Here is an 18,873-nt window from a genome sequence, read left to right on the forward strand (position 1 = left end):
AGAGCTGGGAGGAGGTATGGGATGTGCTCTCTCCCTTCTCTCTGTACACAGAAGTTAACAGAGGAACCCTTTCATGATTGGACTGTACAGGGCTTTATGTTATTTTGGCATCGCACACTGGTTGAAAAACCCCGCTGTAGCGGACTATGCCAGGGAGGTCACTGGATACATTGTACCTTAGAAATTGCTGCCCCCAACATCCAGTGTTGGCTGTCAACATTACACGGTGTCCCTATTCTGGCATGCAAGCTCTGTGTACAGTTCCTCTTGGCTGTAGTGATCAATCCAGATAAAGCCCTCCTCTACCCCAGCAGGGGTGTTATAAACAGGCCAGGAATTGGGAAACGAATCCCTGGAAAGGAGACCTTTAGAGAGACAGCTGACGGTTAGCTGAGTGGGGGTCTTATGGCCAGTCTTCATTCACTTGAAAGTGGCAGCATAACCCAAGTACTCGTGCATATAAATTCCTTTGTATTATGTGGTGTACAATTAAGAAATAATGTTTTATATATTTTCCTAGTATACAAGCGGGTATTCTTTGGAAAGTGAATGTTCACTACATTCATTGAACTGAGAAAATCAACCTCATTGAAAAACAGACAACAAGAAATAGTATAGATACCAGATAGAAAATGAGGCTAAAGTGCAGACCTGCATGATGTCAGATGTCCGTAAGATTATTACCATATTACTTCCTGTCTCAGGGGGGTCAAGCCATTGGCAACTACTGCCTTGATCAGCTAGTGCATATGGTTACCAGCCAATACATGGTAAGGTGTGCACAAGCACTCAAAGCAACAGAAGCCGCAATAATTTAAACAAAAACATGAAATGTTGCCTCCGTCTATACCATGCTTTGTTTGGATGTTTGAAACTGTGACTTTAATTTTACATTAATTTTCGTAGTTTTAAATATATTTCTTTCTAGATTTGATTCCACACTTAGCATTTGGCTTCACTGTGATATATTTCTTATAGAAAACTGTTTGGGTTTTCACCTCCCCTGAGCCTCTAACTGACTTGTCAACTAATTGCAATGCATGTATGTTATTTTCATGTCTAATCCAACAGATTTCATTTCAAGCTGATTGACACTGGCTACAATTCACAAAGTTCCCAAACATCACACTTTTGAGACATCTGAAGTGGTGTGGGAGTAGACTGAACAGTGCACTTTTAGAAATGTTATACTTTTTCATATGCTATTTATTTGATGAGAATGGTGGGTGTTCTTCTAACTTCCATGACTTGATTTGGATTAACTAAAAGGAAGATATTTTTTTTAAGTTATATCCACTTATTCTTTGAATGACTCAACTAGTCAAAGTGTGAAAACTTCCCAAAATTTCCCAGAATACCCCAGCAGATTTCCTTCATTTTACATGTGGAAGTCAACAGAACTGATGGAATAACTCCCAACTGTCCCTGATTTCAAGGGACTGTCCCTCAGTTGGAACAAAGTCCCTCTGTCCCACTTTCCTCCTCATTTGTCCCTCATTTTGGTCTGATCTATACAGTTGTATATAAAATGCACTACTTCTCTATCAAAAAGTGTTTCCCAGTACCTTTAAACCTTTAATCAAATTTCTAAATTGCTGCATATGTAAATTCCAAAAGCCAATATAAAGAATAGTATTGGTAATAAAAGCACCTGTGGGTTTAACCAAACCTTTTTTTGTACAATTCTCCTTTAAGAGGGCCATGGCAGGGGGTGTTCCCTATGCCTACATATAATTGCTAATACATGTCCCTCATTCCCAACTCAGAATTTTGGGAGGTATGTGATGGCATGCACATGGTTAAAAAAAAGCACTCCTGAGTTTAACAAATAATTTTTTTGTACAATTCTCCTTTAAGTGGGGCATGGCAGGGGGTGTGTCCTATGCCAACATATAATTGCTAATATGTGTCCCTCATTCCCAATTCAGAAAGGAGGTATGTGATGGCTCTGCCAAACTTAACAACGGATGTGGTTTTTTTCTGATAGAAGGATGACCCTATGGGGGGTTAGAAAGAAAACATGTACTGGATTTTATAAAATATGAAGAGCAGTTGTTATTTTAAATAAATGTCCCTTTAAAATGGGGTTAAACCTAACTTTGGAAACAACAACCTTGTAAGCACCTTTAGAATCTTTGAAGTGCGTGCGCCATGATTGCAGAGAGCACTGTACTATGAGAGATGTCATTGCCATGTACCTGTTAGTGGAGCTTGAGATAATGAGGGTGACCTCTTGCACAATCCCTGTCCACATACTCTTGGTAGTGGTGTTAGGGACTGTTAGGGCAGCTGAAGGGCCCAGGTGCCATGCAGTTGGTGTTGTGAACCTGAACTTGAACATGCTGAAGTTGGATGACCAGAAGTGGGGCGTTAGGTCACCAGCTGAGTTTGGTAAGAGCCAGGCTGTTAGGTACAGAATCCAGGCCAGAGGAAGGCAGGGGTCAGCAGTGCACTGGCAGAGGGGCACAAAATCAGCAGGCCAGCATCAGTAACATGGACCAGAAGAAGACAGGTGGGGGTTTGGTGTATAGTACCCCAAAGGGGAGTGAGTGCACATGGAGACTGATGTGAATACAGTACAATGTGGAAACAAAAAGTTGCAAGTTGACCAAAAAACTTTAACAATGCAGATGTGCCAATTATAGTGGAGCTTCACAGCAGGGCATATGCAACAGTCTCTCTCTCTCTACTGTAGAAGACATACTCGGCAGCTTACAGAAAGTAAAAATCTGACACCATGATGTCTTGGCATTAAAAATTTATATATTTATTTAATCCATAAAACCATAAAAAGGAAACAATTCCTAAAAATTGGCAGGTTACAGTACCCATCAGCATCTGACCAAAGAGGAGGCTGTAGACCAGTGTAGTGGTAATAGTGCCTGAAGCAACATAAGTTTCCACTGATGGACCAGGCTTGATGTGGCTATTCTGCCATTCCATCCACTGGAACCTCTCCCTACTCTTGGCACACTGTTCCTCACAAGCAGGGTCCTGTGCCTAACCTAAACACTGGCACAATGCACCCAAAATTCAGGAGCCAATGCTTTTATAAGCACTGTCCTTGGTAAAGATTGCTATCAGGGTCATCCACTACTGCAGCGTCTACTCAGGTGTGAGCATGTTTCTGCGGTGCATACTAGTACATTATGGCATAAACCACCTGGGCCCATTTAAAAAAAAAATAAGTGGAATTTATTTCTGCTTTAAGTGAAAGGTGTGCTTTTTTTTTAATAAATGGTAAGGGGTCTGAAATAAATGCTAAAATAAATATTGCCTGGGTGGTTGTTATTGATATTCCACCTATGTATTCCATAAACGTATTAACTTGTCTAATCCTATAATTCGCTAATCTATTAAAACTCTGATAAGGTTACTGCTGATAGTACAATGATATAAGGTTAGCTATGAAAACAAACACACTGCTTAGTAAAACAACGTCTTATTTATTTCTCAAGAAAATAGGAAAATGCTAACATAAAAACACTAAAGGAAAATATTGCAGAGCATATAAAATACAAAAACATCAATAATACTTATTGTAAGGCAGTCCTTTAGATATTGTCTCATCAGCTGGGCTCACAATGGTAACAGTGAGAGTCATGATGCTCAGGGAAGCAAGAGAGAGCCAAAAGTGATCAATTTCCCTTCTGTGTGCACTTTTACACTGCATTCAGACCCCCTCGTAACCACACCCGACTAGCCTTCTGTATAATTAGATATTGCCGTGAGGCAGTCCTCTTAATATATTATATTTCTGTCCATCCTGCTGTATTGGCCTCTAGGGGCAGTATTCGTCCATGGATCATTGCTATGTGACCTGGGTCATCTTCAGTGTTAGCTGGCCCTTTGATCTTCTGTAGCTCAACTTCATCAATTACCTATCTTTAAAGCTTGCTTGCAGAGTGCTAATCAAGGATTTCCATCTTATCACACCAGTTGGTCAGGAGCCAAGCTTTTATTCTACAAAGCTTTGATGTGTAACTTGTTGCATTCCAACTTAGGCCACCTGGGTGTATTAACCAGGAAGTGAAACTCCAGAAATATGATATTAAACCATGCTGCCTTCCAACAGGATTCAAATGATTTTTTCCCAGGTAATCAGGGCAAGTAGTAACCAAGTTTATTTTTTGAATACCAGAGTAACTTGACATCAACATGAGATATAATTGTACTGCATTTGGTGTGGAAGAGCTGGAAATCTATTGCATTTTGCAATTTCTTTTATTTTCTAAAACAAAATGTTATGATAACTTATAGAAGCAGAAGATTCCATGTCTCACTAGTTGAGATCCAGTGTTTTAGAATGTGAGCATGTATGTCTCTGATCATGGTAGAATGATTAGGTATGGAGTTCTGAGGTAGGGCCTGATGTGAATAGCCTTATTGTAAAATATGTTGACACTATTCAAATAGGTGTTAATGCTAGGTTTACATCTCTGCAAAATTACACACATTCCTGCCCCACAAGGAAATGTTCTTCACTTTAGCAGATGTGTGGAGGTGCAATTAATTCTTAATGCTACCCCCTACGCATCGGAACCCATGGTGAATTTTTGCGTATGCGACACAATTAAAAAAAAAATAGGTCAGGTATTTCTTTCCCTATGTTTCTTGTGGGTAGGGCAACCCATTGAAATAAGCACATACACATATGTGTATGAGGTCTCAATATGTACTGTACACTATTACCAGACTGGGCTCCCAAAAAGATGTCCAAAAGCATAAAAAGGTTTGATGAACTTTGTAGGTTGTTGCTCCAGAAGCAAATATGTAGGAAAGGTAGTGAATCATGGCAATAAAGTAGAAAGGGTGGTGCAAAAACATTTTGTTGTAGCAGAGTTTTTGAACAGTACTTTGTTTTCTGTGTTTAGGTATGTTCTAGTATGGATGTTATGCATTCCCACAGCTTTTCACAGGCTATAGCATACTTTTTAAAGGCGGTAGGCCTATGGTATAGTGTATGTGAAACCGGTGTAGGAATGTCGCATGGCATGCTACTAGAATTAAGTTCTCATGCACTTTTTTCTTGGAACATGCATGAATTTTGTTTATGACCCAACTAGGAATTTGAATGTAAGAAGCCAGAGTTACTGGACTCCTCTATTGAACCACGTAATTTTTGCCTTTAAAAAATGTGAACCTTGATGTACAATATAAGCGTGCTAAGGTCAGTCCTATATATTTATAGTGTTAATGTGGCATGGCAGTGGTAGTTCTAGTTATAATGTTCAAGTATTAACAGCAATCTTCTACATTATGGCAGATTTACCACTGTTTTTTTTCCCCTCCAGTGCTGACATGTTCTCGGATTCCATCACTACTGTAACTGTTAATGTCTTCTTCTCTGCTGCACATCCAGCAATGTCTTTCTCTGGCTATTGGGGGGCCACTATATAACTTTTGTCTATATTTGCTGGAGTTACTTGGTCAAGACACCTGGTCTACTCTATGCATCTTGCAGAGACCAATAGCGAACCAAGAGTGTATGCTGCATTACATAGGCAGTGTTCTGGGAAAAACAATTGCAAGAAGAAGTATAGGAAAGGAGTTTTTTGGCATTCAAAGTTTGTTCCACCAATAATAATAATTTTGTGTCAATTTCATTGGTTTATAAATGTATTTATTTTTTTAGACTGATCACTGTTGATGGCATCCCCAAATCTGAAAAATATGTCCTCAAATATGCTACTTTAGGAGATAGTGGTAGGGCATGCAATAAAATGTATTAAAAAAATAACATTTTATTAATTAAGAAATCATAATTTACATTTTTAAAACTTGATGCTCCAGTGTTTGCCTGGTTTGCACTGTGACAAGAGGTTAAAAAATGGCATCATTTTTACATTAAACAATTATTTAATGCCCTTAGTGTTTGCTCTTGAAATCCCAGCACTACATACACAAGAGCAAAGTTTAGTCAAAGTTCATTAAAAGGTCTGATTACATGGACCCATAAATCTAAAGAAACTCTGAATGACCTGCACCCTCCTCCAGACAGTATATATGTCTCTTTGTCTAACAGAAGCATGCAGTAATTAATTGGTCTTCAATAGGAAACTATGCAGTCATGTAAAGTGTTACATGTGAAGTCACCAAGAGAAGCTCGAAGTTACGTCTGTTTGTAATTCCAATGTTATGACATACAGCACTGTACTAGCTCTGTACAGCACTAGCTCTGCTCTGACCAAGAAAAGGACAGTGGCTTCTCTGGCTTTTGAAGAATGTTGTAAACTATTCACCGAACACAGCAAGTTATATATAACATGCCATTCCGTAAACAACATAAACACTATACAATAAATACCAGCTTTATTCTGGTGGTAGAAGGAAATGCACCTTTTGAGTTATAGTTGAAATAAAAAATTGAAATAAACAAAACACTCCAATCTCTGTTTTAGCAGCTTTGAGAGCTTCCTGCTTAAAGCCCACCCTTACCATCTTATATTCACTTTCACAGCACTCCTGCAGTGCTTCTTCAGTGGCTACCAATACGAAAATACCCAGTGCTTCAATGTATAGGGATGCATGCAGTGCTAGGTCCTAGTGGCTAATCGCTATTCCTGAGCAGTGTCACAAGGCAATCACCTTTATTTCCAAGCTCTGACACCAGCTGCGGGAGGGGGGAAAACTGTACTGGGAAGGGGGGGGGGACTGTAGTGGGAAGGGGGGAAAACTGTACTGGGAATGGGAAAAAACTGTACTGGGAAGGAAGGGGGGAACTGTGCTAGTAAGGGAGGGAGAGCTGTATTGTGGGAGGTTATATGTACTGGTGGGGAGCGGGAGGAGATCTGTACTGGGGGAGATTTTGGCTTGGGGAGGAATGTTATTTTTTGTTGTACTCTACTGACCATTAAGGTCTTTTGCCACCTGTGTTAAGCATATCTAAACCCTCAACTCTATACGTTACATACTCCTGGCCCCTGCACTGTGTATCTCACACACACCTGACCCCCGCTCTCTGTGAGATGTGTACTTCAGACCCCTGTGCTCTTTGTGTTGTTTACGCTTGATCCCTACAATTCACACTCTGTGTTATGCACTCCTGACCCTTGTAATCTGTGTGTTACACACTCTTGTCCCCTGCATACTCCTGACCTATTCACTGCATTGCACACGAACGTTCACTGTCCTCTGTGTTATATGAAATCCTGGCCTCTACACTCTGTGCATTATGTACAGGCATACCGCGCTTTATGTACACTCACTTTACACACACTCATCGCGAGTATGGACACATTGGCATCTATAGAAAATCTTGGCCAGCTTAACATGGCACTGCTCCCAGTTTTTAACATTGGCATCAATGGGAAATTTGGTCAACTTGACATGGCACTACCATGCCACATAACCGATTTTGGGGTCGGCCAGCTTACCTAGGTAATCAGTTATGTCTGTAATAGACATGTGCATTCGTTTTCGTCTGAATGCATTTTCATCCAAATTTCAGGTATTTTCATTATCATTTTAACAAACAATAACGAAAGTGCAGAATCCAAAAAACAAAAGATCCGACATAAATAAATGCTTTATTTTCATTTTTGTTGTGACAACAGTTCGATACAGATAGGAGATTCGACATGACGTTGACAATAACAATCTGTGTCTATCGAACCTGTGGTCGAATGTGCCTAATCTTAAATCATTAGTCCATGATTATTCTACATACAAATAAAAGATTCGACATGGAGAGAAAAGATTTGACAGAGAGGAAAAATTCGACATAGAGAGAAAAGATCGCTGCTGGAATTGGGTGGGGGAAGTAAAATAAAAATAATGATGATGATGAATGTTATTGGCTGATTGTAACCAAAGAGGAGGAGCAGTAAAATAGCTAGAACTAAGTACACACGTACAGCCAACGTACTTTCACTTACGATTGCTAGCAGAGAGAGACACACACTGAATCATTTCAGAAGACAGTCAATCTTAGCTGGTCCATTTGTCAGAGAACCTGAATTATTTAGCAATTAAGCATAAACACAGCAGCAGAACAATAGTGAAGCAAGCTACAGTTCAACTTGACTTTTTCATAATAAGCTGCTGCTATTGTGTAAGCCCTTGTACACACAGTCGGAGAATCTGTCGGAATGAGTCTTATCGGACCGTGTCGTCAGATAATCCGACTGTGTGTGGTATGCTTCGGACTGATTCTGTCCGAATCTCCGTCCGACCCAATTTTCCCACCTGTTGGAAATATTTCCCGACCAACTGGGCCGGACGGACCTAATCCGATCATGTGTAGAGCATTTTCATCGGACCAAGTACCACGCATGCTCAGATCAAATTCCTACATCAAAGCTATTGGCTACTAGCCTGAATGTAGTCCCATCGTAACGAAATTACATCATCACGTTCTGAAAGATCAGATTTTTCGCCAACTTGGCCCGACCGTGTGTATGCAACAGTTTCGGACACAATCCGTCGGACTAAATCCGACGGGCAAAATCCGACGGATTTGGTTGGCAAAATCTTCGACCGTGTGTACGTGGGCTTAGAGTTTTGAACTTGATAGTGATACTAGTGTTGTGATAGCCTCAGAAGCTGCCCACGCTGTGGGGTGAGATTTATTATTATAGATTCTATATTATAGATTGAGATTCTATATAGATTCTATATACCCTATCTTGTTACCTGTCTGATTAGTGATCACTATCACCAGTCCATTTTCTGTTTGAACTATATACATTCAACATGAATGATAAAGATTTGACAAAGCAGCGAAAAACATACAAACATCGAATCTTTGGCTTATGGTGTCTGTCAAAAGTTCTAAGAAGATTAGACGGAGCAGCTAAACTATATGGAGTCATATAGTTTAGCTGCTCTGTCGAATCTTCTTTGAACATTCGACAGACACCATAAGCCTTCAATGGCAGATTTGACCTTAATTAATTTGGATTTTCGGACGAATGCAATTTTTAACAAAAAACAAAATACATAAAAACTCATTTCGAGAGTAACTAAATAAATCTATTTTTTGGACAAAAACGAAATTGCGAAACAAAATATTTCAGTGTGCACATGTCTAGTCTGTAAATGACTATTGCAATGCAGTACACGCATTGAGAAGTGAAAAAAGGTATTGCTTCACTTTAAGTACATTTTCATTTTACATACATGCTCCGGTCCCATTGTGTACTTAAAAGTGGGGTATGCCTGTACTTCTAACTCCTCTTCTAGATATGCACTCAAGTTTAAGCCCCTCCCACTGTTAGCAGAATTTTGTACATAAGCAATTCTCCACGAAATGCTGTTTCCTTATTTTTTTTCCTTGGGTCTCCAAGGCTGAACCTCCCCCCACCCAGGAAAAAAATATATCTATGTTCCTTAATTGAGGATAAGGTGGTTGGGGGGTAGGCTTTGAATGTATAAGGTGACAAGGCCTCTTTAAATTTTAAGTAAAGGTACTAGTGTGCACAAACCGGCTATCTAATAATCCCTTAAATCAGGAAGCTGCCAGCATAAATAAAGTGATCTCTACAATTATACGGAGATTAATCAATAAAAAAAGGGGGGGGTTATGTGGCGCTACCCAGGGAAAAACTATACTAAATGCCCAAACAAAATTATGTATAGCAATCAAGGTAGGCTATTTAAAATATACAAGTGCATCAAATAAATATAAATACAATATATACTTTCCACACAAAACTAAATGTGCAAATATGCAATAGTGCAAAATAAGGTCAAATTAATAAAATACCCATAGGATGACCTTAACGAATAATTAATAGTGCAATTTTCCAATAAAGTGCAAAGTGCAAAAAAATTCATCAGAAAAATAATAGAAAAAATATAGAAAAAAATGTTAGTATAAAATAATGTGCAATAAAGTCCCACAGTTCAAATATCCAAGCAGTGCAAAAACGAAAAACACATCAAGTGCCACTCCACCGATGATCAAACTTCAGTGCTCCAAGTGCACCCCTTATTTCCCCCAGCCTCTCACCTCTAGGATAGGTCACACAGGACCATATGACGCTATGTGTATACTCAGCTGCAGTCTCCTGTCTCCTTTAATTCATATACTTCGAGCCGTCAGCATAATAAACATCAGCATCCCATAAGATGGCCCATAAGGAAGAGGAAAGAGAGGAGGGCTCCAATGTGTAGTATTAAGTAAAAATATATTTATTTAAATTATCCACACTTACATAAAAGATATTAAAATTGCGGGTACAGCATTCAAAACTTTCGGTCTCGGCCGCGACCGGAAGTGACGATCGACACCTGGCTTCTCCCTGACGCGTTGCTTCACTTAACACTTGACTTTTTCAAAGGGTCAAAGAGTCAGGTGTCCACTAGTACTTATATATCGTACGTTCCGCCGTCGCAATATTGACACAGAGGCGGAACTCACGTAGCCAGTAACAATATACAAAGCAACCATCTACTACATTGGCATAGTGATCCATATGAAAGAACTATATTATCAATATTGCAATTCATAATAATAAAAATAATCAAACCTTATTTAACTGATTCTGACTAGAGGTCTCTGTAATGAATCAGTTAAATAAGGTTTGATTATTTTTATTATTATGAATTGCAATATTGATAATATAGTTCTTTCATATGGATCACTATGCCAATGTAGTAGATGGTTGCTTTGTATATTGTTACTGGCTACGTGAGTTCCGCCTCTGTGTCATTATTGCAACGGCTGAACGTACGATATATAAGTGCTAGTGGACACCTGACTCTTTAACCCTTTGAAAAAGTCAAGTGTTAAGTGAAGCAACGCGTCAAGGAGAAGCCAGGTGTCGATCGTCACTTCCGGTCGCGGTCCGAGACCGGAAGTTTTGAATGCTGTACCCGCGATTTTCGTATCTTTTATGTAAGTTTGGATAATTTAAATAAATATATTTTTACTTAATACTACACATTGGAGCCCTCCTCTCTTTCCTCTTCCTTATGGGCCATCTTATGGGATGCTGATGTTTATTATGCTGACGGCTCGAAGTATATGAATTAAAGGAGACAGGAGACTGCAGCTGAGTATACACATAGCGTCATATGGTCCTGTGTGACCTATCCTAGAGGTGAGAGGCTGGGGGAAATAAGGGGTGCACTTGGAGCACTGAAGTTTGATCATCGGTGGAGTGGCACTTGATGTGTTTTTCGTTTTTGCACTGCATGGATATTTGAACTGTGGGACTTTATTGCACATTATTTTATACTAACATTTTTTTCTATATTTTTTCTATTATTTTTCTGATGAATTTTTTTGCACTTTGCACTTTATTGGAAAATTGCACTATTAATTATTCGTTAAGGTCATCCTATGGGTATTTTATTAATTTGACCTTATTTTGCACTATTGCATATTTGCACATTTAGTTTTGTGTGGAAAGTATATATTGTATTGATATTTATTTGATGCACTTGTATATTTTAAATAACCTACCTTGATTGCTATACATAATTTTGTTTGGGCATTTAGTATAGAGTTTTTCCCTGGGTAAGGCCTCTTTAAATACTTATCAGCTTTATTTTTAATAGATTGGAAGCTGAGAACATAACTTCGAAACATGCACGTGTACATTGCTAAGGGGGTGTGAATTCAGACTTTTCTGATGATATGTGAAAAAGAAAGTGGAGTGATAACATGTTAACCTTAATATAATCATCACAATATTTGGTGATGCTCATTCTAGAGAGCACTGAACTCGGTACAAATCTTGACTGTGCACAGAGCATAACCTGTAGTGTTGCCAGCTGTTATTGAGGACACAGCACTGTGATTTAATGCATACTTGCCAATTGTCCCAAATTTCCCGGGACATTCCCAGGATTTAGACCTTTGTCCCGGCCTTACCGTTTCCTGGGAAATGTCCTGGGAAATCGCCCTTTCTAAACACCCATGCATGTTAGCCTGTGTGTCCATAATAAGCGTTTAAAGGAGTTTGGAGGCAGGGGCTTTTAGATGTAGAAAAAAGCCCATGGCGGTGCATTCAGGAGCAGCTGTGTTTTGGCACAAAAAAAATGCTTGATGTGTGTACACGCATGTAAAAGCAAATTAACGCTGTTAATTCATTTCAATGATCAGAATAAATTCTTATTCTGACCAATTAAATGAATTATCATCCAAATATTTGATTTGCCTAAACACTTTACATTTGTTTACAAGTGTAGCGGCCATAACCCTCAATGGGGCGGCCTTGACCTTTGGGCTTACCGGTTACCTCTGCTTGGCTTGTTCTTCCTGGTCTAGGTGTTCCCAGGGTTAGTACCCAACGACTTTGGATGCTGACACCATAAAAGTCCTTTAGAAAGGTTTTTATTTGCAGGGGTAACATCCAACAAACACAGTCTCGTATGGGAACAGAGGGCAAGGGTGAAGAAACTCAGGCACCTTGAACTGCTAATTATTGGAAAGTCTCTAATACAACCCAGAGAGTAGCCACTCGCAGCTGGGCACTTCAAAGCTGAACAAATCTCTAGCCAGAGATTATGGCAGTCAGCACTTTGATCTGGAACTTACAAAGTCTCTAACCTCGAACAAATTTGCAAACGAAAGTGAACAGGAACCTTTCCTCAGTACCTGGAACATTCTCTGTCTCCTTGGCAGTACTGGAAAAGCATAGATCCATTAGTGTCCTTGACAACCCAGCAACCAGGCACTTCTTGGGATGCCAGCTTGTTGGCCCTCCTCCGAAGAGTCCTCCCCAGATCGCTTATGCAGGCTGCGGTGTCCCTCCAAGTTGAGAGCACATCTGGACGCCTTGAATCCTCCCTCAGTTACTGCGCCTTGGACCAGCTGGTTCTGAGACTCGGGAACAGATGGATCCTTACCCCAGTCCAGTCCCAGTCTAATGGGGCTAGTCAAACTGACCATGTTACGGGGCGGCACACTCTCCCATGACCGGGACCCCTCGCGGGGCTACCCTGGTCCGGATTCAGGAACAGGCAGCTCTGGAGTAACGAACGAACCCCGAACAGGTGACTTCAGCCTCTTAAGAACCCTTCCCCAGACTCCTCAGCGGGGCCAGACTCACCCACTGATTGGCTCCGAGGAACGCTGAAACCCAAAGCGTCCAACTAGGCTTGGTTCTGGTCCTGTCATGTGCACCTAACTGTACACATGACCAGGCAGAACCCTAACACAGCCCAGCCAAACTGAGGCCAAAGTTAAACCTGCACAATCAACCCTCAGAACCCCTTTACTGTTCTGAGGAAAAAACTAAATTTGTACATAGCGGACACCGTGTTAAAAGTGTCGCCGCTACACATCCCCCCCAGTCATTTGGACGATGTCCCCATCGTCTAGGCAACAACCAGGGCAAAAATCCTAACTTATTTACAAAAAGGAAGAAAAACCCTATGCGGTGCCTGAGTTTTTAAATGGGTGTTGGGAAAGGGAAAGAAAGGAAATACATTTAAAACATTTAACATTTTCACAACAACACATTCAAATGTTGTACATGTACCACCCAAGCTAACTGACTAACCCATCCAATCTCCGATGAGCTTGACAGTCGATCTCGGTGCATCCTGAAAAAGAAAAACACAACATACAAGGCAACACTGTCCACTACACATTTTGTTTTAAAGAGCGAAATTCCACTGCTGGAATTTCCTTCTTCAAAGACACACAAAATTATTTTCCCTAACATTTTCTAACGGCAATAAAAGGAAAGTTCTTGCTACTGCTGTTTTCTTTCCTGCCAACTCACGCCACCTAGTGGTCAGAGTCGCTGTAACTGCAAGTCTTTAGAAACCAGAACGCTGTAGGCTGAGAGCCTGTAGAACTTGACATGTAGTTTTTCGTAGCAACCACCTGCCTATCTACCCCACAGTCCTTGTAACTTGCAGAAAAATATTGCAAAAACTGAAGACACAAAGAAGTTATTTTAGTGAAAAATTCTAAGGCATGACTCCAGGAACAGTTCACCAATAAAACCGCAGATTGGGCAAAACTACATGCCTACCCTCTTGAACATCATAACTGGTGATGTAATAAATACCACTGTCCTTGTCTGGTCTGCAGATCACAACTTTATCACAATAGATATGCCGACCATAGCTCCAATGCAACAAACATCCCTGGATTCGTTCATAAAGCTTCGGTGAAAAGGCCTTTTTCCGGAGCGGCTTTGGTACTTTTAAGTAGCTCCAAACATCGTCCTCGTACCAGGCCTCACGGTTCTTTCCGATAACAGTCATAATGTCCCTTGGAACGTAGGGGAATTCCAACCCGTACTCATTAGCCACTCTCTTATGAAGAAGTCTCTGTGACCTTGCAAGTCTCGGTAATGCACGGGCACTTCCTTCCCCAGGCTGTATGCAGGAGTTTGGGGACCGTTGCACCAACGTGGCAGAATCCCATTTTAGTGTGGGCAATTTCACGGGTTTAGGGAGAGTCACATTTCCCATGATGGGGTTTTCCAGGCTTGGCGTTCCATCCCCTGAAGCATAGTGATTTCCGTAGTGGTGGTAGAAACAGTGTCCATCTACTCCAAGGTGGTTTCCTCAGCGGTCTCAATAACAGACGTAGCAGCATCTCCTTCTGGGATGTAAGCAACGACAGGTGTCACCACGGTGGAAGGCTTTACTGAAGGCATGAAAATGTCCGACTCCTCGGTTGTCATGCCCGTGGCCCAGTCCATGCAGTAAGCCCTTGGTGGCGTGACTGGCTGCTCCACTTTGAAAGTGTACTCTCCACATTTCCTGCATCTGGAAAATGGCCGAGAGTTGGCGACCAGACCGTCGCATTTCCTGTACAACATACCTAGGCCCTCGATGTCTCCAGTAGTGTAGAGTATGAACTGCCCCTGCAGCAGCAAATGAATGCCTGTGTCCATAATCACTGTACCGGGCATCTGCACACTTTCTGAACCCCTCGCTGTAGGCATCTTGGGTCCGGGTGCTGGCTGCATTCTTCTGAGAAGGCAACGGTTTCTCTTTCTCCACTCCTAGAAGTCAACCACACCTCTTCTCCTTCCACAATACACTCTCACGCGGTGCCTCGTGCGGGAAAAGATCAGCATCACTCCTCCCACTCCCCCATATACATGATACAGCCCATTTTACATTACACAACCTCCCATATACATGATACAGTCCATTTACATTACACAGCCCATTTTAAATTACACAATCCCCCCCCCCCCTCCCATGTTGCCTTATATCCCATTTACAATATACATCCCCCCATTTACATTACACAGCCTATTTTACATTACACAGCCCCCCCCCCCCCCGCCATTTACATGATACAGCCAATTAACATTACACAGCCCATTTTATATTACACAGCCCCCTCCCCCCCATTTACAGAACACAGCCCATATTGCATTACACAGCCCCCCTTCCATTTACATGATACAGCCCATGTACATTACACAGCCCCCCTCCCATGTTGCCTTATATCCCATTTACAATATGCATTATACATCCCCCCTGCATTCCCAGGAGAACCCCTGCTTCTCCCGGGACAGTCCTGACAGCAAACTCTAAAGTTAAAACATATCACTGTCAGTCCCTCATCTATTCCTTCCTACGTGTGTAAGGGTTAATCTAAACCAATGCCTCTACCTTATTATCTCCTATCTATTGCTTGTCACGGTCATGTGCCATGCCCTACATCCGGGAGGAGGAGAACGGACGGCCAGAGAGCACGTGACCGTGACCTGTGATGGAAAATCGCATATAATAAGATAGAGGTATAGGTTTACATTAACCCTTACACACATAGCAAGGAATACATGAAACAGAGGGACTGCCATGATATGTTTTAGCTTTAGAGTGTGCTGGCAGGGCTGTCCCGGGAGAGGCAGGGGGAGCTGGGATGATGTCATCCATGCAATCGATGTGGTCGTTCTCCCGAAGCAATGCTGAATTGTGCAAGGCTGCATTGAGATGCATTGATTCTACGATTATTGTCAACACCTCTAATGTCCAAAGTAGTGAACAGATGATTAATTGTCATTTCCGCCCAAGATAAAATTGATACTAGCAAAATTTATTTACAATAGGTTTCTTTAGGTGGTACTTGAGGTTACCATAATTTCTTTTTTTTTTACCTCAAAGGGTCTCCTCCCATAGATGTATTGGCAAGATATTTATAAGCTACTCAGCCTTTCTGGATTTCTGTCTGCCATCTTGGTATTGAGAATTTTTTCTTGCACTTACCATAGCTTTCCAATGGGTGGCAGAGTATAGGGTGACAAACTAGCCTTGCATATACAAGAAAACAGCATTTAAATAGCTGTCCACTGTAGTGGCCACTATGCCACTACAGTGGTAGTAGCACAGTAGCAATTTTAAATTAATGTGGTTATATGTGTAATTGAGAGTCAAAAGAAGTATGTTTGACATTTGTACCTGTACCTGTGCTTGTGCTTTCCACAATGTACTTTTAGCAAAGTGAAATTAAAGTAGCATATAGCATTTTGGAATTTTCAAGGACCAAAAGCATCTATCAGTCTGAGTGGTGCTGTTTAGAGAATAACGTAGGCAGCCCTTTCATTCACTGGTTAAGGCAAACAAGGTAATACGATTTGTTTGTGTATACAAATCCTAAAAGAGGTTCATCATAATTCATCATCATTATTTGATCTTCTCTGCACATGTCTATGAAGCCCCTGAATATAAGTACTTACCCTTTACATTTGGAATATTCTGTATTAATTTACTGACTGTATGGAGTAAATAACCTCCATTTTAACCGCAGCAGCTCCTAAACAATCCTGAAAGCTTATGTGTACATGGACACATAGGCTTTTATGCAGTTGAATTTAGGAGATTTGGCAACAAACGCCAGTTGGATGTTTTTTTCAGCAGCCCCTGAACTTTCCTCTGTTATCTAATGTGTACATGTACACTCAGTTGTTTATAGGAGTTTAGAGGCAGCTGAGGTTACAGGCATTTTTTTGAAAGCAGAAAAATTGCGTTCAGGACTATAGTTTATCGGCATTTCAAACAAAAAAAGGCTTTTAACCACGGTAAACTGCATTTCTGCGTGTTTACATTTCTAAGCGTTTTTAACCACTTGCCATCCGCTGCATGCCAATATTTGTCGGCACAATGGCAGCGGTGGGCAAATGGATGTAATGGTATGTCCCCTTTAAGAGGTGGGGATAGCAGCGTGACTGTGCCCGGGACTGGCGGACTCGATGTCTACCGGTCTCCTGGCGTTCTTGGCACGGAGCCGCAGAATGGGAAAGTGCCTATGTAAAAAAGGCATTTCCCCGTTCTGCCTTGTGTCTTCACAGAGATCACTGCTCCCTGTCATCAGGAGCAGTGATTGCTGTCATGTGACTGGAACCCCACACCCCCACAGTTAGAATCACTTCCTAGGACACACTTAACCCCTTCATCGCCCACTAGTGGTTAACACCTTCCCTGCCAGTGTCATTTACACAGTAATCAGTGCATTTTTATAGCACTGATCGCTGTATAAATGACAATGGTCCCAAAATAGTGTCAAAATGTGTCAGTGTGTTGGCCATAATGTCGCAGTCCTGATAAAAATTGCAAATTGCTAATAAAAAAAATGTATAATAAAAATGCCATAAAACTATCCCCTATTTTGTAGACGTTATAACTTTTTGCGCAAACCAATCAATATACTCTTATTGCGATTTTTTTTACCAAAAATATGTAGAAAAATACATATCAGCCTAAACTGAGGAAAAAAATATATATTTTTTATATATTTTTGAGGGTTATTTATTATAGCAAAAAGTTAAATATATTGCGTTTTTTTTCAAAATTGTCACTCTTTTTTTGTTTATAGCACAAAAAATAAAAACCGCAGAGGTGATCAAATACCAGCAAAAGAAAGCTCTATTTGTGGAGAAAAAAGGACATCAACTTTGTTTGGGTGCAACGTCATACGACTGCGCAATTGTCAGTTAAAGTGATACAGTGCCGAATCGCTAAAAATTCTCTGGTCAGGAAGGGGGTAAAATCTTCTGGGGTTGAAGCGGTTAAAGGGGAAAACATTTCTGATAGTTTTTGATCATATTAAAATGTTGAAAAAAACACAAGTTTCAGCACATGCTGTTGCCTCCACCAATGGATGAGTCCAGTAGCGACAAACTCTGGTTCTCTCGTGCAATTTTCATACATCTTCGGAGCCTCAGCAACATCAGGAGCATTTCCTCACACATGCTCATAATGGGATCCATAGTGAAGACACAAAAAATAAGACCACTATCTACAAGCATACTGCTCTCTCTTCTCTCACAGAATGGCTGAAATAGTTAATAATTTACTTGTTTTTCATGCATTGGGGGCATTTGGGAGGATCTCTTAAATGCATCTAACCTCAAACATTTATAACCACTGCTTCTGATCTTTTTCACCATCGGTTTCCAGCTGTCAAGTTTCCAACATTCAGAAAATGTTTTCAACTGCCCTGTGTACATTCTGCAAGAAACTGGGGGGGGGGGGGGGGGGGGGCAGGGGGAGAACGTGCCCCAGGCGCCACACTGAGAGGGCGCCACTACAACCTGCACTCCCTGACATGTTGGCTCACCGCCATTTGACAGCTTCCTGATCTCTCTGCTCTGCTCCTACCTACACTTTCTTCCCCAACAATCTCTCTCCTACACCTCATCTATTTTTCTTTCTTTTCTCCCTGCCACTAACACTAATGCTGAGTATAGATGATTTCCGACAACAAATGTTCAATGTGAGCTTGTTGTCAGAAATTCCGACCGTGTGCAGGCTCCATCGGACATTTGCTGGAATTTTCTACAACTGTTTGGGAGCTGGTTCTCAAATTTTCAGACAAAATTATTTGTTGTCGGAAATTCCGAGCGTGTGTACACAATTCTGATGCACAAACTTCCACGCATGCTCTGAATCAAGTACGAGGTGGAAGCACTCGGTCTGGTAAAACTAGCATTCGTAATGGACATT

This window comes from Lithobates pipiens, unplaced genomic scaffold (assembly GCF_037356315.1).
Source record: "Lithobates pipiens isolate NorthernLeopardFrog02 unplaced genomic scaffold, aLitPip1_a1.2 Scaffold_3, whole genome shotgun sequence".
In the NCBI taxonomy this organism is placed as follows: Eukaryota; Metazoa; Chordata; class Amphibia; order Anura; family Ranidae; genus Lithobates; species Lithobates pipiens.